The sequence below is a fragment of the Podarcis bocagei genome, assembly GCF_964188305.1.
Source record: "Podarcis bocagei genome assembly, chromosome: 2".
NCBI classification, from domain to species: Eukaryota; Metazoa; Chordata; class Lepidosauria; order Squamata; family Lacertidae; genus Podarcis; species Podarcis bocagei.
The window spans coordinates 91,577,277-91,600,165 of NC_138126.1; the positions used below are offsets into that span (position 1 = coordinate 91,577,277).

General features: G+C 47.1%; 1 protein-coding gene across 6 annotated transcripts in view; it reads left to right on the plus strand.

The window, feature by feature from the left end:
- The first annotated feature begins 4,782 nt into the window (after positions 1–4,782).
- Positions 4,783–22,889, plus strand: part of NDEL1 (nudE neurodevelopment protein 1 like 1) — a 43,078-nt gene continuing 24,971 nt past the window's right edge. For 3 of the 6 annotated variants that reach the window (XM_081184487.1, XM_081184489.1, XM_081184488.1), the window contains exon 1: positions 19,328–19,351. The gene's annotated coding sequence lies outside the window, so the exon portion shown is untranslated. Of the gene's footprint in view, positions 4,937–17,848; positions 18,008–19,240; positions 19,352–22,889 lie in introns of those variants that run through there. The other 3 variants (XR_014005289.1, XR_014005290.1, XR_014005291.1) reach the window with 3 other exon arrangements.

A 22,889-nucleotide genomic window follows, 5' to 3' on the forward strand; every position in this document is an offset into this window, starting at 1 on the left:
TTTTCCAACTTCCGAATTTCCCTTCATTTTTAAGATTTTAAGTCAACACTCTGAGTCCATTCCCGGGTTTCTCGCTCTTGGAGCGAAGCGCTAGTCTCCGGCGAGGACTGGGCTGTCCGCTGTTCGGGGGGGAGGGAAATGGCTGCCTAGGACCTTCTGCTCGACACCGCTGTTTCCTCACCTCTCAGGGTTACCTAGCAGCGATGCGAACCGGTCTCTGCTGGCTCCCTGTAACTCCGGACACCCTCCGGACGTGTCTCTGGGGTGCTCTCGCCCTCTAGCACCCCCTTTACCCCCCGTTTACCGGACCGGGTTCGTGCTCCTGGCCGAATCCCTTCTCGCTCCGGAGACGCGCTCCACCGGAAGGCTTTCTATCTCTACCTGAGGTGAAAGGGGCCCCCGCAGGAGCACCTCCATTTAAGACCTTAATGTACAGGTAGGCAAATGTGGAGACAGGCAGCTCTCCACACAGGCTGATCCTAAGCCATGATGGACTTTAAAGTCAAAACCAGCACTTGGGATTCAGCTCAAAAACAGACTAGGGTCCTGGGGGGTGATAGTGGAAGGTCTGGAGCTGGGTTAGGGGTCCTATCAGGACACTTGCAACCCTACTCTGAGCTGGGGCCCATAGTAAGGTCCTGCTCCTCCTCTGAATCACAGAAGAGGAGATTTCGCTATGCTTGGGGTCGGCTCAGAAATGTGCCCCAACACATCCTCCACATCTAAGTGCCCTTTTTTTAGCTGTGAGATGAAGGCAATTTGGCTGTTGTGCATTTCAGAGTATTCTTTGCACAAATGATTAAATGCAAAATGGCAATTAAGATGATGTTATTTTGGATTCTTCCTAGTGGTGAAATTCTAGAAATTGCATGCAGGGGGTGAGGGGGGTGTGAGTGTATGTTTCATGAAGTTTCCAGTTGCTGGAAACTACAGGAGGGAAGAGTGATCCTTTGCTCAGGTCCCACAAGCATCTCTCCACTTTTGAGAACTGAACGCTGGACTAGATGGGCCACTTGCCTGATCCAGCAGGGCTCCTCTTGTGGACCTATCTGCCACTTTTCCTGCTTGGATGGCTTTTTCCTTTAACACAGGCAGGGGTGTGGAACTTCCTGCCAAATGCACATTGGTGTTTAGGGCCGTCTTAAGCAGATCCGGCTCCGTGGTTCAAAGATCTGTCCGGCGCCCCCCGTTTCCAGTGGCGTAGCGTGGGGGGTGCAGGGGGGGCCGGCCGCAGCGGGCGCAACATCTGGGGGTTAGGGGGCGCAAATCCACAGGTTAGGGGGCGCAAATTACTTGCCTTGCCCCGGGTGCTGACAACCCACGCTACGCCACTGCCCGTTTCCCAGAGTTGTTGTCCTTTTCCCAAGCCTCTGTGGGGATCACTCTCCTCCCGCGGAGGCTTGGGAAGGAAGCTGCACATCCGCCAGCCATATAGTTGGCAGGGCGCATCTTCCATCCTAAGCCTCTGCGGGGATCGCTCTCCTCCCACAAAGGCTTGGGAGGTGTGCTGGGCCTGGGGGTTAACCCGAACAACATGGTCCAGGTCTGGTCCCGAATCCAAGGATTCCACGAGGAGTCAGTCCAACAGGGCCAAGGCAAGACACAAGGCAGGAAACCAGGCTAGGTCAGGCACAGGGTCTCAGGCAGGATCTAGCATACAGCAACATTGCTCCCGCAACCTGTGGGGGGCAGACAGTCTTTTATCTTTGGCAGGGTAGCATCCAGTCCTGATCCCCCGGTGACTCACCTACCTGTCTCGCCCGAAGGCAAGCACTCCTCCTGCGAGTACTCAGGTCTCTCCTACTCTCAGACCTGAGTCTCTGCAGCTCAGGTGATGTTGGTGGGTTACTAGACCCAGAGGCCGCCTCAGCCTCTCCTGACCCAACTGATAGTGGAGCAGCTGTACGTGGTTGCCCAGCAGAGGGTAACGATGTAATCCCCGCATCTGGAGCCAGGGCAGGCTCAGGCTCCTGACTCAGCCCAGCTGGTGCTTGTTGCAGGGGAACCTGTGCAGACTGGGGCTCTTCAGAATCAGGCCCAGACTTGGTTCAGATGCCACCTGAGGCAGAGAATCCGGTGCAGACTGAGACTCCTCCGGTTCCGAGTCTGAGCCCTAGTCCCAGGCCATCACAGGAGGCAAGCTGCACACCCGCCAGGTTGACAGGGCACAGCTAGTGGGCGTGCAGAGAAAGGGGAGGCTGCTGGCAAAGCCGCGCAGCTCCCCCACTCGCTGGGGCGCCCCTGAGAGGCCAGCGCCCTGGCGCAACGTGCCAGTAAGCCCAATAGGAAAGACGGCTCTGTTGGTGTCGCATTCTAATTTTTTCATATGGATTCCATCACGGAGCACAGCTGGGGGTCACAGGTCATGCCACTCCCACTAGGCCAGGCAACCTGGCAGTGTGCAGGAGTCGGTTGAGCACAATAAAGCCATGCAAGTTCTATGCTGCTTTTTCTCTCTATGAGGCCAATGACTATAATGCTTCTTTCTTCTTAAATAAACATTTCTTTGTTTAAGTTTCAGCATGCATTGCCTTGGGGTTCAAGAGACTGTGCTTATGCCTCTCTGTTTGAGACTCCCTCGCCAGATTATTCTCATGCCTCAAACAAGATTTATGCTTAGATTTATGCTTCTGGGTGTGAAATAGGGCTCTGAGTTGCAAAGGACAATGTGTTGCTTCTAGTCTAACCAGTGCATATTCTCAGATTAGGGCAATGCAGGACATCCGAAGCCTTTGTGCTAGTTTAGGCTACTTGTGCAAATCCTAAAACTCGTTTTCATCAAATACTTTCTTCTGAATAGCAGGAAAGGGCAAGGAAAATAACCAGGGGCTGCAGTAACGCCCCCGCGAGGAACAGCGTTTATAGTGTTGGGGGCCTTTTTAGCAAGAGTACGTGGTGGAGATTATAGAAGTAAAGAAATATATGCATGTGTACCATGTGGAGAAACTGGATAGAGAGTTTTTCTTCCTCTCCAAGTCTGTGTACACACCATACATAGAAAGCACAGTCAAACACACACCCCTTCAAAGAATCCTGGGAACTGTAGTTTTTTTAAGGGTGCTGGGAATTGTAGCTCTGTGGGGCGTGAACTACAGTTCCCAATATTCTTTGAGGTGTGTGTGTTTAAATGTATGGTGTATACACAGCCTAGAATCACCCAGTGAAGCCAATCGGTAAGAGACTGGGAAATGACAAAGGGAAGTATTTCTTCACACAGTGCGTAGCTAAACTATGGAATTTGCTGCCACAGCTGACTATGAATGACATTGAAAGGGAGTTAGACCAATCCATGGAGGAGAAGGCTTATCAGTGGCTGCTATTCATAAGGGCTGTATACTACTTCAACATCAGATTCTAGTTGCTGGGGAATTTGCATGGGAATAGTGTTATTGCATTCATGTCTGCATATGGGCTTTTCAGAGGCATCTGGTTGGCCATGGTGGAAGCAGGATGCTGGCCTTATGCCAGAGAGTTCTTCTTGCAGTCTTATGTTCTTACTGGACGTCATTATAAAAATTTGGGAAAGTAAGTCCATAGCCATGAATCCAAAAGTTGTTCCAAGTGGTTTCATGCTGAGAGAGAGAGTAAAGGTAAAGGTACCTCTGACCATTAGGTCCAGTCGCGGACGACTCTGAGGTTGCGGCGCTCATCTCGCTTTATTGGCCGAGGGAGCCGGCGTACAGCTTCTGGGTCATGTGGCCAGCATGACTAAGCCACTTCTGGCGAAGCAGAGCAGCGCACAGAAACGCCATTTACCTTCCTGCCAGAGCGGTACCCATTTATCTACTTGCACTCTGACGTGCTTTCGAACTGCTAGGTTGGCAGGAGCTGGGACTGAGCAACGGGAACTCACCCCGTTGCGGGGATTCGAACCGCCGACCTTCTGATCGGCAAGCCCTAGGCTTTGTGGTTTAATCCACAGCGCCACCTGCGTCCCTTGAGAGAGAGAGAGGTGCTACTAAAAGACAGTCAGAATGGCATTTTTTTCTGAAGAAGCTGAGACCTCATAGATCATCCTAGAACTAAGCTGAACAAAGTTCTTGTCTCCTGAGAAGTGAAAAGTGGTGGCATCCGCTATGCACTGTTCTAAAATAGTTTAATGGGGTGGACAACAATTTCCAAAGTGAGTTGAAACCTGGCAGCTCCTTGATGGGAATCAGCTTCAAGAATCAGCTCTGCTGAACCTCCTTATATGTGAGGTGGGACGCCAAGACATCTTAAAACAAAAGGGACGCATCAGTTGGGAACTATGGCCCTATCTCTCGAGGCATCTATTTTCTTCCGCCCACAAATCCCAGGTGATGCCAGCTGGCATTTGGCGCTGGCAGGAAAAGGGAACCCCAGGCTCTTTCCATGCTGGAGCAGATCAAAAAAGCCAGGTGCTGCAGAGATCTGTTTCTGCAGGCATCAACAACCCTCGCCTTGTGTTCATCTCTTAGGTCATTTACTCTTTGCTTAGGAAAAAAACAACCCAGCTGCAGGGCCAGGGGCATGCTAACACTTGGACTGCATCCTTGCAATGCCCAGTGCAGCTATGGCATGGGCAAGTTTTTGAGAAGCTCATACATGCCACTCTTTGCATTATGAGTCCCCAGGGCCCCTCACAGTGAGAACTTCAAAGGTGGAATTAATATCTTAAAGATGCCAGTAGCTCTAAGCTGTCCTCATTGTAAGCAGGCCACGCCTGCAGCTAACAGCTTGATTATCTACTTCCCAAAGGCTTAGGACAACTGCATAATGAACCACAGGAGGAGATCTGGTGATGAGGGTGTGTTTCCCAATCCTTTCAATTGCCTCAACCCTCCTCCTTCATTTTTGTAGGATGAGCACCTTTGTTTGCCCAAAGAAGATAACAGGCAATTCACGTGTTCCTGCGCCTCTTAGGAGAGAGATCTTCTTTGCTTGCCACCAAAGGAAGGCTGAGATCCAGGAGGAGGTAAGAAGACATCCTCTGGTTTAAGAATGTGTGCGGGAGGTCTGCAGGATCAGGCAGAATGTGAAATTTCTGGTGCAGCTACCAACACTAATGTTCCAGGAAGAAAGATGGGCTCAGGGGGTGAGAGAGTAACTGCAAAGGGAGTTGAGAGAAGGGCTTTGCACTGTGTGTGTCTGTGTGTTGTCTGAAGGGCAATTAGTGAAGGCTTGGCTTGGGGAAATGATTTCTGTATAAGTCCTTAGTCCAGATGTATTCCAGTGCTACTCTCTGTATGCTCAGGAAATGCAGCTATTTGACCAGTGAGCCTTTATTAGGTAAAGGCAATTAGTGCGCCTTGGAACTGTTAAAGGAGCAGGTGCTGTCTCTAGGCCAAGAGGGGCCCTACAGCCTATATCAGAGTGCAACAAAACAAGAAAGAAGGTATTGTGGGATGGAATTCAAAGCAGATGCTCTGTCACTGAGCTACAACCTTTCCCCTGTGAAGGAATTCTGGGAATGAGAGTTCTGTGAAGGAGGGGACAAAAGATCTCAAACTGAGAGCTCTCAGAACTAGAAAACTGCAACCTCAGCTCTTAAGTGGATTTAGGTTTGTAATGTGGGTGGATCCTGGATTCCAGGTGGCAGGAGAGGGCACGGGTCAGTCAGGAGGAAAGCATGACAAATTTAGCCTTTTCTTTTCTGAACTGCTGTACTTTAACAATGGATTTGTACACTGTAGGGGGAAGCATGATTCTGTTTCATGCTCTGCTCCCAGCGTTACACAGCTTGCACAGTCCAGAGGAGAGGGCTCGACATAAAAGTCACAAACCAACTGTCTGCTTTACTAGTCGGCCTCAGTAAACCTGCCACCAGCTGATGCTTTTTATCCTTCCCCGCCTGTCTGAGATCCGTAACAAGGAAGCACTAAGCTAGCGCCCGACTGACCTATCTTTGCTTAGACTGTCTGGATGGAAATCCAACTCCAGCCATCTGGTGGAGCTTGTGGGGATGGAGATGGTGGGGTACAGGTCAGGCTACCACTTTGGGATGAATACCAGACTCATTTTGAAAGGGCAGGGATGTTTCCGCTTACACTGCCCCCTCCCATCCTCAAGAACTTTCCCCCAACCTAAGCAAAGGGGGTCTACAGATGAGTACTAAACTACATCCAGGTCAGCAGCATGAGATGATGAAAGTAAGGGCTACAGTACAGGTCAAGTTGGGGTCTCCGGAATGGTCTAATTATATGGAGCATCCCAATAAAAAGGATGTAGCCATCTGTCTCGCTACTCGGAAGGTCTTAAAAAATTGCTGCAGTTCATGCTGACAACTTCCCTTTCTATCCTAAGCAGCAGGCAGTGGCTATTTTCCCAGCTGCTGTAAATTAAAATATATGGCTCTTCAAGTTGTCAGGAGAAACCGAATGCTCTCTATACTCCAAAGGAGCTTTCAGATCATTGAAAGAGCATGGGTGGCTGCACGTGTGTGTGTGTGTGTGTGTGTGTGTGTGTGTGTGTGTGTGTGTGAATCTGAGTGCATCTTTTCCGTGGCCAACATTGTGGCAGCTAAGGAATATGGTTAAGAATGGGAGGTCAAGAATGTGATCTAGCAGATTCCTTTAACCTGGCTCAGTGCGTATGACTACTATAAGTATGTATTGCATAACATTTTTAAAAAACCACACCATGAAAGGGACTGCTGACGCCACACTGTCTCTGAAGGAAGACAATAGGGAAAAGTCATAAGTCAGCCAAAACGAAACGAAATCAATCAACCTTCGGTGTCCCAGAAGAAAGCCTAGCTGCCCTCCTCCAGAACCTGACTTCATTCATGCTTATCTGACTGGTACTGCATCTTAGCTGAAGGAAGCCATCAGTATGCAGCTCAATATGAATATTTTGGAGCTGGGGAAGGGGCAAGCAAAATGATGAAGGGGACTGAAGCAACAGTGGCACTGTTTGGGGCTTGTTAGATTAGGAAAAAAGAGGCCAGTAGATGGGGGGAGGGGAGACATGACAGAAGTGTGGCGACCAAACCAGACACCTGTAAGACAAAGTTAAATTCATGAAGTTATTCAGCTATCAATGGTTACTGGCCATGATGACTTATATGTATCCTTCCAGATCAGAGATAGCAGGCCTCTGAATACTAGTTGCTGGGGAGCGACAGAAAGAGGATCCCCCCCCCACAGGTCTTCCCTGTGAGCTTCTCATTAGGGCATCTAACTGGCCACTGTGAGATGCTGAACTACTTTTTGCTCTATAAGACTCACTTTTTCCCTCCTACAAAGTAAGGGGAAATGTGTGTGTGTCTTACGGAGCAAATGCAGGCTGTGCAGCTATCCCAGAAGCCAGAACAGCAAGAGGGATTGCTGCTTTCACTGCGCAGCAGTCCCTCTTGCTGTTCTGGCTTCTGAGATTCAGAATATTTTTTTTCTTCTTTTCCTCCTCCAAAAACTAGGTGCATCTTGTGGTCTGGTGCATCTTATAGAGCGAAAAATACGGTACATCTTATTTTGGCCTCATCCAGCAGCACTGGTGGTTCTTGAGGGTTTTATTTTCCCTAGGTGGGGATATTGTAAGGGAGGAAGAGTTGTTGGAGGTATGTGGTGGAAAAGTAAGGCAGGCAAAGCATAATACAGTGGTACCTCGGGTTACAGACGCTTCAGTTTACATGATTTTGGGTTGCGCACTGCGCCAAACCCGGTAGTACTGGAACAGGTTACTTCTGGGTTCTAACGCTCATGCATGCGCAGAAGTGCTAAATTGTGCTTTGCGCATGCGCAGAAGCGCCGGATCGCGACCCGCATGTGTGCAGACGCAGCGCTGCGGGTAGTGAACGTGCCTCCCGCATGGATCATGTTCGCAACCCGAGGTTCCACTGCATGTAGACACAAATCAAATATTGCACACACACACACACACACACATTTCCCTTGTGAGTATTTTTTATAAGGGCCTATGACAAAGGAACAATTGGGGGGGCATCTGGGGTGGGGGAACCCTTGAGGCCTGACAGCCTACACTGGGTCAGCCTGAATGATCTCAGTGGCATCTTCTTATTTAGGCAAGGGAGGTGACAGTGGAGGAGAGAGAAGCTGTTTTCTGCATTGTGAGGTAATGGGAGATGAGCAGGAAGGGAATATAACCCAGCAGTCGCACTGTTCCTTGGGCTTCTCATTCAATTTTTTCCCTTTCCTGTCATTAAAAGGGGGAATAAGGCACCAACTTCCTCCTCCTCTCTCTAATTTACAAAACAACAGGACAGTCACCAGAGCCTTGCTGTTCTCTCCCCAGGAGTGGGAACAAGCATGCAGTTTCCACCAACAAGCAAAGGAGGTTAGGGGTTAATTTACTTTCATAATCTAGAGTGTCAGCTCAGCAGCCCCTCAGCAAAGATGCTGATGGTGTTAATAAGGAGACAGGAAGAACTGGCAATTGGGATTAAGTACTATCCATCTTCCCCCTCCTCCTTTCTGTCCCCCACCCCCAAACTCCCTGTCTCTCTGTGCATTTCTGCATCTGTGCTTACAATGTAATTTTCTCCAGTATGTCCAATAAACCTAATTTCTTCCCTCAAGATTTAGATGGTTTTATCCCTGATTATATACCCAGGAGAGGTAATTCCTGCTTAACTCGGTATCCAATTGAACCCTGATGGGAACCCTCCAAGCAGCTCCAGCTCTTTAAGGCGCAGGAGCAAATCGGATTATTATTCTTGCTGGCTGTGGAGGAGTTTGTCTGAGCAAGAGGCGCTCCTTGGAGGCCCTGCCTGCCTTCTCTTGGGTCCTTTTAAATCCAGCAATAGTGCACTGAATGGTTTCCTCACCTTCTTTCTGCCATGTTAAATAGCAGGGTAGGGGTTGCTGCTGTTTCCTAGAAGCTTCTAGGGTAAGGTAGGGTGAGCTTCTAGGGTGAGCATCCGTTGCTCTGTCCCAGCTCCTGTCAACCTAGCAGTTCAAAAGCACACCAGTGCAAGTAGATAAATAGGTACTGCTGTGGCGGGGAGGTAAACTGTGTTTCTGTGCGCTCTGGCTTCCATAACAGTGCTCCATTGAGCCAGAAGCAGTTTAGTCATGCTGGCCACATGACCCCGAAAAGCTGTCTGTGGACAAACGCCAGCTCCCTCGGCCTGAAAAGCGAGGTGAGTGCCACAACCCCAGAGTCACCTTTGACTGGACTTAACCGTCCAGGGGTCCTTTACCTATAGCAGTTTCTCAGGTCAGCTTCTGTCTTTCTTTCTTCTTAGCAAATAAGGGTGTTTCCAGATTACCTGTTCGTTGATTTGTTTGTGGGGAGGAGAGATGACCTTGTGTCAAAGCAAGAGCTATCTCACACTAGCCAGCACATCTCCCCACACTTTCCTTATCACAAAAGTCTGATATTTTGGGAAAGTGAGGTTCTCGTGTAAGACTTCCCAGTCTGCTATAATTGCAAGGCCTGAATTTGCTGGTATGTGATTGAGTCTCACCCCAAAATAGTGACCATCAGAAAGTGTCTTTTAGGTCTGGAGTCTTTCACGGAGCTTGGAAAGTTCATTTTAAAAAGGAACTATCTCAAGAAAAAGGCATTCCTTAGGAAAACAATCTGGTTTCTTTAAAAGTAAAAAAACAACTGGTTCCTTTAAAAGTAAAACAACTTAGCTTAAATAAATAAGAACTGTGGTAGGCACTCTTCCTCTCTAGAAAGCCCTGCTGAGGACAACATGAGCTTTTAAGGAAAGGGAAGCTGCAAAGTGCAGACCACCAGAGATATTATTTGTAGAATGAAAGGAGGTACGCTTACAAACATCCCTTGACCACCTTGAAAGAAAGGTAAGGCGAGACCCCATCTGTGATCCCCCCCCCATCATGTTTTCTCTCAGGCTCAGGTTCTGACATTTCCAGAATAGGGCTGGGGGAGACTCATGCCTGAAAGCCAAGATGGATCAGTGGTCTGATCCGACTACCTTTGCACAATCAAAGCAATGCCCATTGTTTTACTACCTACAGCTGCTGCAGGCAGTTCTTGTCATTGTGGATTGCCTGCCGGATCCACAATGATGGATCCTGTACTGCAGGGGTGGCTTGGGCTTGATTACTAACCCCCAGCGCTGCAAAGAGCAATTGCTCTCTTCTGTTGAAAAAATTGTTACCCAGCAACAGGGAGGCTCATCTCCCTGGCAAAATCCCACGATCATTCCTGTGGGGCGATTTGCATTTGAAAAGCGAGTTTCCTTCCATTGCTGGAATATCAATGGCTTTGAATCCATTACATGGGCCTTTATGGGGAAGGGGGCGGGGAGAAAGTAGTGCCTGGGAACTGATGCACTGTGGATCTGAGTTGGCCTATTCTCATTGGTCTTTATAGCCAGCAGCAGTCCTACCATATTGTGGCACAGGAACCATAACAGAGAGGGCATTCCATGGGCACTTCCTTTATGGCAAGGCTTTAGAGAGGTGTGCAGTAGCTTCCTTCCTCATAGACACCATATATCCAGCGGGCATTAAGCCAGAGGCATTGAGAAGGCTGCTGCAGCTGTCCTCATCTTCATTAGAAACCACAGGCCGGAAGCACAGCGATATAAATTGCTATGGCAGAAGCAGAGCACTGCCTGTGAAACTGGGCACTTACCTTAATTAAGTGTGTGTTCAATGGCTGCTTCTCATTATTAGATATGTTGCACTCTGGTACAAGATTGAGGGCACAAGGAGAAGGGGATGACAGAGGACAAGATGGTTGGACAGTGTTCTCGAAGCTACTAACATGAGTTTGACCAAACTGCGGGAGGCAGTGGAAGACAGGAGTGCCTGGCATGCTCTGGTCCATGGGGTCACGAAGAGTCGGACATGACTAAACGACTAAGCAACAACAAAGCACTCTGGTACAGACACCCCAGTACAAAACACACATGAATGTCAACATCCTACCAGTGTGGCAGAATAATAGAATTATAGAATCATAGAACTGTAGGGAGGAAAGGGCCACAAGGGTCACCAACCCCTTGCAATGCAGGAATCTTTCACCCAACATCTTGAATCCACGACCCTGGACTTAAGAGTCTCATGCTCTACCTAGTGAGCCAGGGGATCTGGGTGCAGGGCTTAACGGTGTTGGACTAGGATTCAAATCCCCACTCAGCCATGCAATTCTCTGGGTGACCTTGGGCCTGTCAGGGACTCCCTCACAGGGCTGTTGTGAGGATAAAATGGGAAAGTGTATGCTACCTTAAGCTACACTGGAGAAAAGGTGAGATATAAATGTAGTAATAAATACATACATAGGTAAATAATAAACTGGTAAATGTGCAAAGATCACCACTTTTCGCTTCAAAATACACACAAGTTGTTAAGTGGGAAAAGATCAGATTCCCGCTTACATGTACAGTAGTTTAAAGGGAAAGCTACCTGAAAGGCAAACTTTTTATTTTAATACTGCTCTTTTGTGCAGACGCAGGCCTGGTCAGGACGGCTTTCCTGTTATAGCTTCTGGGGTTGACGGGGCCTGTGAGCCTCACCTGTCCTGACCCTACCCCAGCTGAGGAATCACACACCTCCACCCTAAGCTAGAGAGCCCCATCTGGACTGTTGGTCCTTGCCTTCCTTCCCTCCAAACAGACAGCTGTTAGTTCTGGAATCCTGAGGTCAGGGGTGGTATGTCCCATTTTGCCATTAGAGGCAAAACAGGGAGTGCCGCCCTGCTCTGCAACACCACCACCACCAGTGAGATACTCACCACATCTTAGCTGCCTGCCTATTTAGAGGGTAATTTTACCTCTGATTTCCTTAAAAAAAGCTTAACAACTTTGGCTGCCTCCCCCTGCCCCAACAAAAATCCTGGCTATGCCCATTAGTTCATACATGTTAGACATTTCATTATTTCCATTATTTTTGACTAATGCCTTGAAATAAATTTTCACCTTAATTAAAAAACAAACCCAGAGCTAGAAGAAATGTGAGAAAAGGTATTTGAATTCAAAACCTTTTTTCGTTTGGCAGCTGCAAAGAGAGCTTTCGAAGAAGTTGATTAAAGCAGATCTCAACGTCTTGACATCCAAATTCTGTAATCTGAATGATGGCACCTGAGTTACAGTCTGAAATTTTGTAAATGAAACGAAACAGCCAGAAATGGGAAAACGAGTGTCACCTTCTTTCAAACCACCCATTTGTACTCCCTGCTTCTGAACTGACTGACTGGGGACTTTCATCCAAGTATGCATTTTCTTTTGGCTTTGAAGGTTTTCACATAAAAAATTGACCCGATTTGGGATTTTGCAAATTAATACCAAACTATGATTTGTTACAAACTAGAAGTGGAAACTTGTAAATCTCTTTCCCTTGTGCACAGCAGAAGTGGCAGAGGATACACAGGAGCCCAAGCCTCACTGTTGTTCATTTCTGATTCTGGGGTGTGTGTGTGAAAGTGTCACTGTCTCCATGTGTTCCTTGCACAGCCAGCGCATATTCTTGCAATATCAGCATTCTCACAACCACAATCAAATATCTACGTGCGACCCTACTACTCACTTCATGCTGCTGTGCAACTCTGAAATGAGTATGTACAGTCACCAAATTAAGGTGCACAGCAATGGTTCTATACATTCTTATGTGGAACAGATGTAAACATTCTGGAATATTTCCATTTCCTAACTCCTGATCAATGGAGCACAGAAGAGATTTCTTTGGAATGGCATTACGGAAGCACTAGCAATCACCATCTGCTATCAAGACAGACAGGCATATGTCTTCATAAGGTGCCTTATTGAGTGACTGGAAAGGCAGAAGGGAGAATCGGGGGTGGCGGTGGCGGGAATGTTTTGAATAAGGTGTATCACTTCTTTGTGTGGACTTCACCACTTGTACTACCCCCCAGCCACTCTGGGCAGCTTCCAACAAAGATTAAAAATACATTAAAATGTTACACATTAAAAACTTCCCTAAACAGGGCTGCCTTCAGATTTCTTCTAAATGTCAGGTAGTTGTTTATCTCTTTGACATCTGATGGGAGGGTGTTCCACAGGGTGGGTGCCACTACCGAGAAGGCCCTCTGCCTGGTTCCCTGTAGTTTTGCTCCTCTCAGTGAGGGAACTGCCAGAAGGCCCTCAGCGCAGGAACTCAGTGTCCGGGCAGAATGATGAGGGTGGAGACGCTCCTTCAGGTATACTGGACTGAGGCCGTTTAGGACTTTAAAGGTCAGCACCAACACTTTGAATTGTGCTCGGAAACGTACTGGGAGCCAATGTAGGTTTTTCAGGACTGGTGTTATATGGTCTCGGCAGCCATTCCCAGTCACTAGTCTAGCTGCTGCATTCTGGATTAGTTGTAGTTTCTGGGTCACCTTCCAAGCACCACGTAGAGCGCATTGCAGTAGTCCAAGCAGGAGATAACTAGAGCATGCACCACTCTGGTGGGACAGTCTGCAGGCAGGTAGGGTCTCAGCCTTCATACCAGATGGAGCTGGTAGACAGCTGCCCTGGATACAGAATTGACCTGCACCTCCATGGACAGCTGTGAGTCCAAAATGACTCCCAGGCTGCGCACCTGGTCCTTCAGGGGCACAGTTGCCCCATTCAGAACCAGGGAGTCCTCCACACCAGTCCACCCTGTCCCCCTAGAATCCTGTCAGGATTCAACCTCAATCCGTTAGCTGCCATCCATCCTCCAGCCACCTCCAGACACTCACACAGGACCTTTACCACCTTCACTGCTTCTGACTTAAAAGAGAGGTAGAGCTGGGTATCATTCGCATACTGATGGATACCCAGCCCAAACCCCCTGATGATCTCTCCCAGTGGCTTCATGTAGATGTTAAAAAGCATGGGGGAGAGGACAGAACCCTGAGGCACCTGAAATGTATACCTACTGTTTCACTAAAGGACTTCCGACTTTGTGCGCTCATTTACCAAAGACGCACTGCGCCAGTGGTGGTGCTTGTCATTCACGACAGCGCTTGTCATTCACAACTGCGGTGCTTGTCATTCTCAATGGTGCTGTGCACACGAAATTAACTAAATTTGGGGGTGCTAGGCAGATCTTTGCACCCTGGTGGTGCATATGCTAAAGACGGCCCTGATGAGAATTAACAAGAAAATAAATTAATGGGGGGTGGGGAGGTTTATGTGATGATGAGAAAGGCAAGTAGGTACAAATTGCTTGCATGTGTTCTCCAGGCTTGCCCAACCTCCTTCTTCTTCTTTTACATTGTCATTTAAACAATGACCGCTCAAAAATAGGCACAGGGTTTACTGCCAAAGACAGTCCCCAAATGCCAACAATTCCAGTCCGTAGTAGCAAAGCTGCAAGATCCTGTAGCTGCAGATAAAACTGATATACATGTGTAGTTGGGGCAATGAATGTAAAACAGGTACTGTACCACACCTGGGCAGGTATAGTTGGATAGACTGTGCTCAGTGAAGCATTCACAGGCTCTGAAAGACATCTGTCTCTGCATTCCCACACTCAATCTATAACGCCCACCCTGTGTGTACTCCTATAAGAGAGAGAGAGAGAGCATGCCTTGTCAAGAGTCCTGACCCCAGATTTCATGAGACACTCCTTAGTCTCTGCTCTCAGGCCCCTCTGTGCTCTCATCACCCCACCCCATGAGACGGATCCCACTTCAATAGAATCCATTATGTCCCTTTTCTTTGGTCTGCTTTTCAATAGATGACTTGGTTCTGCCTGGGAAGCACAGCCCCACCACGGCTAAAGAGGAGCACTGGCTGTTCGGGGTAGGAGAGAATTAATGCTAAGTGACTGTGCCTTTGTGAGCCTCGGGACTCGGAGCCCGTGGAGAATGCATGGGAACAACTGCAGATTACAACAGGGTGCAAGCAAAAGAAGTAAAAAAAAAAAAAGCCTACACACACCCTGAAAACAAACACCGACTTTAAATCAGTGTTAACCAGACAGGCAGCCCCCTCTAAATGCAAGTTTGGAAACAGGGGCCCCAACACTGTCTCTTTGTTAATTCTATGAAAGCCCCATCAGTATCGGACAAAGGCAAATGTGCAAGGGATGTTGCCATGTGTCAGGTGCAGCAACTAAGAAGGAGAATGCAGGGGAAGTGAAGAGAACAGAGTCTCAGAGGAGAGGCCCATTGCACCTCTCCATCCTTCAGAGATAGTTCCATCTGCAGCCACACTCTCCCGGTGTGAGATGGCATTCAGACTATCTCAGCTCTGGCGGGGAGGACAGTTAAGGGCAGAAATGTTGTAAGCAGAATGCAGGGATGTTGCTACAGCCATCACAAACATCTCCCTGGACTTTTGACGGCAGCATTTTCAGATCATTGAGCTTCAAGAATCCAGATGGCTTGTTATGGAATACTGGCCCAAGACATTTTGATGCCTGAGGCCAATGGTAGAGATCAGGGGCGCCATCTCCTATGGGCCGAACCCTTCCCCCACTTATTTTTTTGGGGGGATGGCCCCCCAATGTTCAAAGGGAGAGGAGGAGGCCAAGGATGGAGCCTAGTGCAGTGTGTCTTCAGTGGCCATCTCCTCCTCCTCCTCCTCCCCCCCCCCAAATGGAGGGGAAGGAAGAGGGAAGCAGCCCCTGGCCAGTGGTGGTGGCAGGAAGAGGAGAATCCACCAGCCATTGAAGCCACATTGCCACTGCATTCAGCTCCACCCTGGCTCTTCCCAGTGTTCTGATGTCACATGTGAAATCACACACGTGACATCGGGGCCCTCATTCTCTCTCAAAGTTGGCGCCTCTGATAGAGATACACTGCTCCCTCCTTTCCATATGCAGAAGTTGACTGGACTGATAGTTGAATCTTACTTCAGTTTCAGGAACAAGAGATCATCCTGCAACTTATGGGGGTGTAGGGCAGGCCACATAGAATACACAGCTCTGCCTTCCAGCCGAAGGGTGCAGCCAGAGGTTCAGGAGAAACAGCCAGGGGCCACCTGCCGCTGAGCATCTGCTTGAGGTGACTGTCTCACTTGGCCTAATAGTAGGGCCAGCAGAGATGATGATGATGATGATGATAATAATAATAATAATAATAATTAATAATAATAATAATAATAATAATTTATACCCCGCCCATCTGGCTGAGTTCAGGCCTCCAAAAGGCACTTTGTTGGCCACTGTGAGAATAGATTTCTGGACTAGATGGGTCCTTGATCAGATCCATAAGGGCTCTTCTTATGTCCCTTCCATCATATAATGCTACTTCAAATCACCAGAAATTAACAGGCACTAAAGCAGCATTTGCCTGTCTGGTGTTTTAGACATATTGGTGCACTGGGTGTGGCTTAAGTAAGGATGTCTGCTGAATGCATTACCTAAGAACAATGGAGAGCCATAGCAGTAGAGTTTGAGCAGGGGCAGAATCAAGATCCAGTACAGGAAAGCCAAAGAGGAAAAAGTTGGAATTGTCAAACACGTACCGGATCAATTTGGGCAATAAAAAAATGGATCTTGAGCAAAAGATGGATCCTGTCAATGCAATGCTGGGAACGATGTTCATATTAGGGGAGAAGGGTGTTCAGGGACCCTCAATGAAATCCACAAGCAAGCCATTGACCTTCCACCCCTAATTCAATCAAATCACATCACCAGTAGTGATGTGATTTTAAAAACAGGAGCCAAGGGGATCAGTGAAAAATTATGGGAGTTTTGCTACTTCTGACCTTTCTGTAATTCAAGCAGTGGCTGAGAATGGAGAGAAAAACAAGAGGTGGTAGACATCTCAGAACAGAGTTAAGGAAACGAAGAAAGAATATTAAAAACACTAGCGATATGTCCAGCCACTTTCTGCCTGTCTCTTCTTCAAATTTAGCACACAAGGTTTGCTATTTCTGTTTCTGAAACTATCTCAGGAAGATCTCAATACTGGCAGGCATATCTAGGAAGCAGATCTCAGCTAAGTCTCCTTCCTGTCCTCCTTCCTGTTTTTACTTCCTGTGAACAAGATAGAATGTCTCACACAGCTTAGCATGAACTACTACATCATATTCCTGAAACACTAACGCTGTTCTGTTCAGAAAATACCTCTTTTGTGTAGAAAGGGGCACTGGTAGAAGGGCTTCATCTTTAAGAAACCAGTTTCTTCCTACAAGGTAGGGGAAGTCCCAGGCTGTTTAGTAACATACATCTATCCATGTTCTCTAATAAAATATGTCTGTGTTTTTTCCATGTAAATGTACATAATATTGCAGTTTATGGTTGGGATTCAACTAACCTTTCCCCTCAGAACAGACCTATTGAAATCAGTGGTCTAATCTTAGTCATGTTCATTAATTTAAATGAGCCTACTCTGAGTAAAGCTTAGTTAGATACCACCCTAAGGCTTTGTAAGTCAGAATCACACTTCGCATCACACCTGGCTGGAATCAAACAGGCAACCCGTGTAGATCTTCTAAGTACTGTACTAGTGATAGGTATTACTTCTTGGGTACTGCTATATGCATCCTATCTACCAGTGAAAGAAGCTAAGCATCACTTGAGCAAAAGGAAGAAAAAAAATAGAACACACGCAACAACCCACTATTTATTATACAGTATTAACAATGTAAGACTTTTCTTTTCTTTTCTTTTTACATTGCTGGAGAAGAAATGGAACAAAATCCGTTCTGATTGGTCTTGGAAACCATGCAGGTAGGAAGAGATTGACCACACTGAATATTTGGAACACACAACTAGGTTGCAATCCTGCACACACTTACCTGGGTAATACGTGTCATTGGCATGTACGTATTTGGATTGCGCTACATGTGTGATCGCCAGTGGGTTGGTTTGCCGCAACAAAATCAGCAAAACCGCTACAGGAACATTAAAGTTTTAATTTTGCTTTTAGTATCACGCGCGAGTCTCAGAATAGGCACGGCGCGCGCTCGAGAAGGGCGTGACCATATCTATATGGCCCCGCCCCCTCTCCCGCGGCCTGCCGTTCAAGCTGGCTGGCTCCGCCCCTGAGCGGGGTTGTGCTTGTCTCGTGGCGGACCTCGCCTTCTGCTGTGACGTAGCCAAGGCGGTGGGTTGCCCGGATGAGGCAGGGTTCGGAGCTGTGTCAGCGACTGAGGCGATGCGGTGGCAGCAGCGGCGTCGGCAGTGGTAGGAGGAGAGCGCCGCTGGACGGTTGAGGAGCGTGAGGAGGAACAAGGGTGGGTCTAGTGGAGCAAGTGTGTGTGTGAGAGAGAGCGTGCGTTGTGTGCGAGGGTGGGTGGACTTTTTGAAGTGCGCGAGCGGGGCTGAGGTACCGCCGAAGCCAGGTGAGCCCCCACCCCACCCCGGTCCTAACTCCCCCCACCGGGCGCACAACTGCTTCACTCCTTCGTCGCGAGCTCGTGCCGGATTGGTTGCGAAGCGACAACGGGGCAGATTCCGCCCCTGCCGGCCTTCTATTAGTCGGAAGGGGAGCCATGGCCGACTGTCACTGGCTTGAAGTCGTGTCATTCATCCATTAGGGAGCGGCGGGCGGGCGGGCGGACAGGCGGCCTCCCTCCTCACCCCCCCCCCCCGAGGACTCGCTGCCCTCCTTTCCCTGCCACCGCTGAGGCAGGGGAGGAGGCGGCCGTTTGTCGCTCCTCTGTTGGTGGCGCCACCGCCGCCCGCCACGCTGTCGGCCAGCGCCGCCCTGTGACGCCTCGGCGCCCCGCCCGGAACCTGCCCTCCCTTGCCCTGGACCGTTAACGCCGAAGGGTTCCGGCTGCTGCTGCTGGCCTCGTGACTCACCTCACGGCCCGCCGCCCTCCCCGCTGCCCGGTAGGCCTCAGATGAAGGCCTGCCTCCGGTTCTGCACTGCCGGCACCAGCTCCCTTTCGTGCCAGCCCAGCGCTTCGTCAGAAGCGGGCATCCTGTTGCCGCTTCTCAGGCCTCTATTTAAGTGCTCCAGGCTCCAGTCGGTTGAGCTTCGGCGTTTGGCCTGTGAGTGACTTCCAGCTCCTGGCCAACCCTGTGGCCGCCCTGACTTTTCCTTTCTCTTCCTGCCTCTGGCAACCTTCGCTAGGTACCTCCCGCAGCTTTTGTTCCAGCTGATAAGGCTCTCCGACAAGCGAGGCCCAAATCCCCGTGTCTGTAAAATCTTGGGCGGCTTGGATTCCTTCCGGTATTGAAGTCTGTTCCCAGGAGTGACTCAGGGCCGTCTCTTGCAAGGTCTTTTTTGGGATGTTTGTGAATTTCCCAAGCGAGTAAACCCTGCTTTTGAATTAGGAGGAGGTGTCAAAGAGTATATGACCTTCCTTCTGAGTCTTTGTGTGTTGTGATAGGAAAAAGATGACTGCCCACTTTAAGGATTTGGCTTAACCCTTTAAGGTTAAGCTGGACATGCTGAGACACTTGGTCACATGTCACACTGTATATATTAAATGCGTATGTTTTTAATGTTTACATTGAAAGCTGTCTAGGTGAGGTGAATAATGTCTTCCTCTGTTAATTCCCATTGGGCTCCTTGTGTTGCACCTCATCCAGGGGAGAAAGCCTGCAGTAATTGGAAATGGACAGATAAGGTGAGGAAGGGTCAGGATTCAACTCCACTGCCCTGGGTCTCCTTTTACTCTGAAAATGAGATTATTATTATTTATGAAATTTTATACCACCCCTCACCTGTAAATTTCAGGGCAGTGCACATCATAAAAATACAAGACAAAGAACAAAAACAATATAAACCAGTAACCTCCCCGCCCCCACCCTCTTCTTACATGTGAATAGGGATGAGAACAAAAAATGAGGTTGCTTCCATTATATGCAACTGAAGTGAACTGAAAGCATATCTCCCCCTACTCCCCTTATTACTCTTGCCTCCATTTCCCTCCACTCCCTCTGCACCCTTCTCCTGTGTCAAATAGTTGATCACACTGGATATAGTCTGTCTTCTACATGTACACCAGTACTGTAATAATGATAATAGCAGATGTTTTATACAAACAACTCCTCCTTTGTTAATGTTGGTTTTCACTGTAGAAGCTATAACTACTAGCCTGCCAAATTGGGGAAAGGGAAAAGCTTAGGTGTTTTGCTGTCAGATGGTTGCTAGGATACACAAATATACTGATGATGTCAGAGCACTAAGTTCCCATGAGTCACTGAAAATATTTTTCTTTTGCTTAGTGGAGGGAAGAGGCAGGTATGGTTACAGATGCTGCATTTTATTTTGGAGATAATCAAGTTGTTGGAAGGTGGCTATTTTAGATCAAAAGTAAACAACAACAACAAAAAACACCTACCCACCAAATCACGCAAAGCAAATCCTAATTATGGTTTTCTGCCCCAAAGAGCTGAAGGCTTTTTGTTTGAGACAGCTGCAGAGTAAAATCTTAGTTGCTGCTGTTCTCGTTGCTCCCTGACCCATCCGGTTTTTTTGCCTTTACTACGTATGTCTTAAACCATGTTCTGCAATCACAGAGGCAATTTTTGCATTGTTGGTATTAGAGATATCTTACACTCAAATTTATGGTGATACAACTGCTTTCATGGTATTGGCCCTTGCAGATTCATATAAGGTGGGGTTCAGACTCTGGAAAGTAAAGCCTTCATTGAGAGTTCAGCTACTTCAGATAGGATAGGAGATGAAAGCCTTTTGTTTATCTTTCACGATGTAGATAGATTTGATGTCAGAGTCTTGGCATGATGTCCCCAAAGAGGCTTTCCTGGCAACCACATTAACATATTTTCGGCACCAGGCAAAGACCAAACTTTTCCTGCTTTTGAGGCTATATTTTAACTTGTTATTTCATTGGTCACTTTTTCTGGGGAACATACTGATGACAAGACATACTGATGTTTCTGAATTGTGCTGTAATATACTTAATGATTGCTTGTGTTACGTATTTTAAAATGTGTAACTTTGATGTTTTTATTTTGTCTTTTCATGGTTAGTCTACTTGACATTCTTCTGTAGGTGATGAATAAATGTTAATAAGAAGTATGATTATTATACCTATTGGTGCAGAATTCTCAAATGCCTGGTGACCTCTTTGCCTAACGGTTTGTACTGTATGCTGAAAAGATAACCCTTAATTTTTCTGGTTCCATCCAAACATTAAAAGCCAGAGATTACATGGAACTCCAGTATAGCTTCAGTTAAAAGCCTTGTGTGGTTACAGTATAGTCCAGTCCTAGGGCCCCATGAAGAAAGTGCACTCATCCTGCAGGTTTTATCGGTAGGGAAATAGCCAGGCACCAGTAGGTTATGTTCTTTTGTGGGTTTATTGAGAGCTTGAAGGTTGAAAATGAATGTGGAGCAGTAGTGGATCATTGTTGCGTGGTCTTCTGTCAAGATGAAACATCATAATCTGGTTCTGTGTCTTGAGTGCATGGGCATACTGCTGGTTCTATAACATGGGCAAATATTCTATTGTGGAGGGTTCTTGTCAATTTGTCTTTATGATACATTATCTGTAACAATATATATTAGACTGAAATGTTGATACATGTCTTCAGCATTGCTTTTTGCAATGGACTTGCAGGTATCAAACTGTTGCTGTTTAGGTGCCTGTAGGTGAAATTCCAAAATTCTTTCACCTCAAGCTTTCCTTTCTCACTGCAGGTGAAAATATGTGAACACGTATCTCTTAATGTTGCAGTGGTGGGGTGCAGTTTTGCATGAGTGACATTGGAAGGAGAATGGTTAGCAGGGAAAGTGGTAAGAGCCCTCTCCTGCCTTTATTTATTACTGCTGCCTCCAGTTGCTACTTTTCATTTAAAAAAAAAGTCAGGGGAAGTTTACATTGAACTATGTGCATGCAGTGTGGCCTGATTTAGGATGACTTCTCTTTAAAAGTGTAGAGCTTTGTAATAAGTACTTGAGAGCGTCAGAGCTGCGTCCAGGAGGCTTGCTGCTGGGCAATAATAAGAGCAAAGGGGAGGGAGTGGCTGATTCACAACTGAGTTTAGAGAGAGTGAGACTCTGCAGCTCTGAGGACATGTGAACGCTGATTGCCTAAAATTGCATCATTTACAAAGTGCATTCTTTTCAAGTTAATGCTGGGACCAATACAAACTTTGATATGTGGCAACAGCAAACAAGCTTTTAAGGGAGAAATAAGTTGATGAAACTTTCACTAGATTTAGCTGTATCATGATCATTTACTATTCCAAGGAAGGGAAAGGAGATCATGCAACTCAGCTATTGGTCTGGTGTATATAAAACTTGTATGTGCATCATTCCTTCATATTTGGGGCTTAGAAAGGTTAATAAGGTGTTATGAAAAAGAAAGTAAAACACAGCACAGTGCTCACGAACTAATCTGTGTTAAAGTACTATATTTGTGTATGCAGTATTGAGATATTTCAGACTTTAGAATCAGTTTCTAGAACTGATTCCAAATTAAAGGGCATTCTGTTTTCATTTTCCTCCAAGGAAGTTGTTTGTGTGCTGTCTGTGACAAATATTGAGTTTATTTTGTTAATGCCATTTTAAGGATATATGCATTTTAGTAAACCAGTTCAGTGAGAACATTTAACTGGTCTCAAAAAGTGAAGTCTGGCACCATAATGCTGTGCTTCTAAATGTAGACTAATGACTATAGATTGATAGGTCCCCCCCCTCAGTGGTTCTCTGACGTTCTTGTATCTAGGTTTAGGAACTGGAAATAAATGTGCATTTGAGGCTATTGCAATTGAGGTAGTTTTTGTTTGAGTAATGTACTTGCCAGAGGAACACTAAATAAGTCCCCCCACCCCCAGTAAAATGGCAGGGAAAGATTGAAGGAATGTTATACTTTTTTTTTTGAAATAATTTTTATTTGATTTTACAGATATAGAGTTATAACAATACAAATTACATATCCATATTTAGATATTTCCCTGAATCTCTGGACTTCCCACCTTCCCCTCCATGGGTCCTATTGAATGAATGCTATCCTTAATTTTGATAAAGTTTCTCAGAAGAACTTGGGTCATCGTATAAAGAATCATGTTAAGTTTCCCCTGCCACACCACACATTTGCTTTCCTTGTTCTTGCAGATGGCTTTTAAAAAATTATAAATGCAGAACTCTCTTTGGGTAATTCACAGTAAGCCATGGTTACTAGTTCACGTTGAATG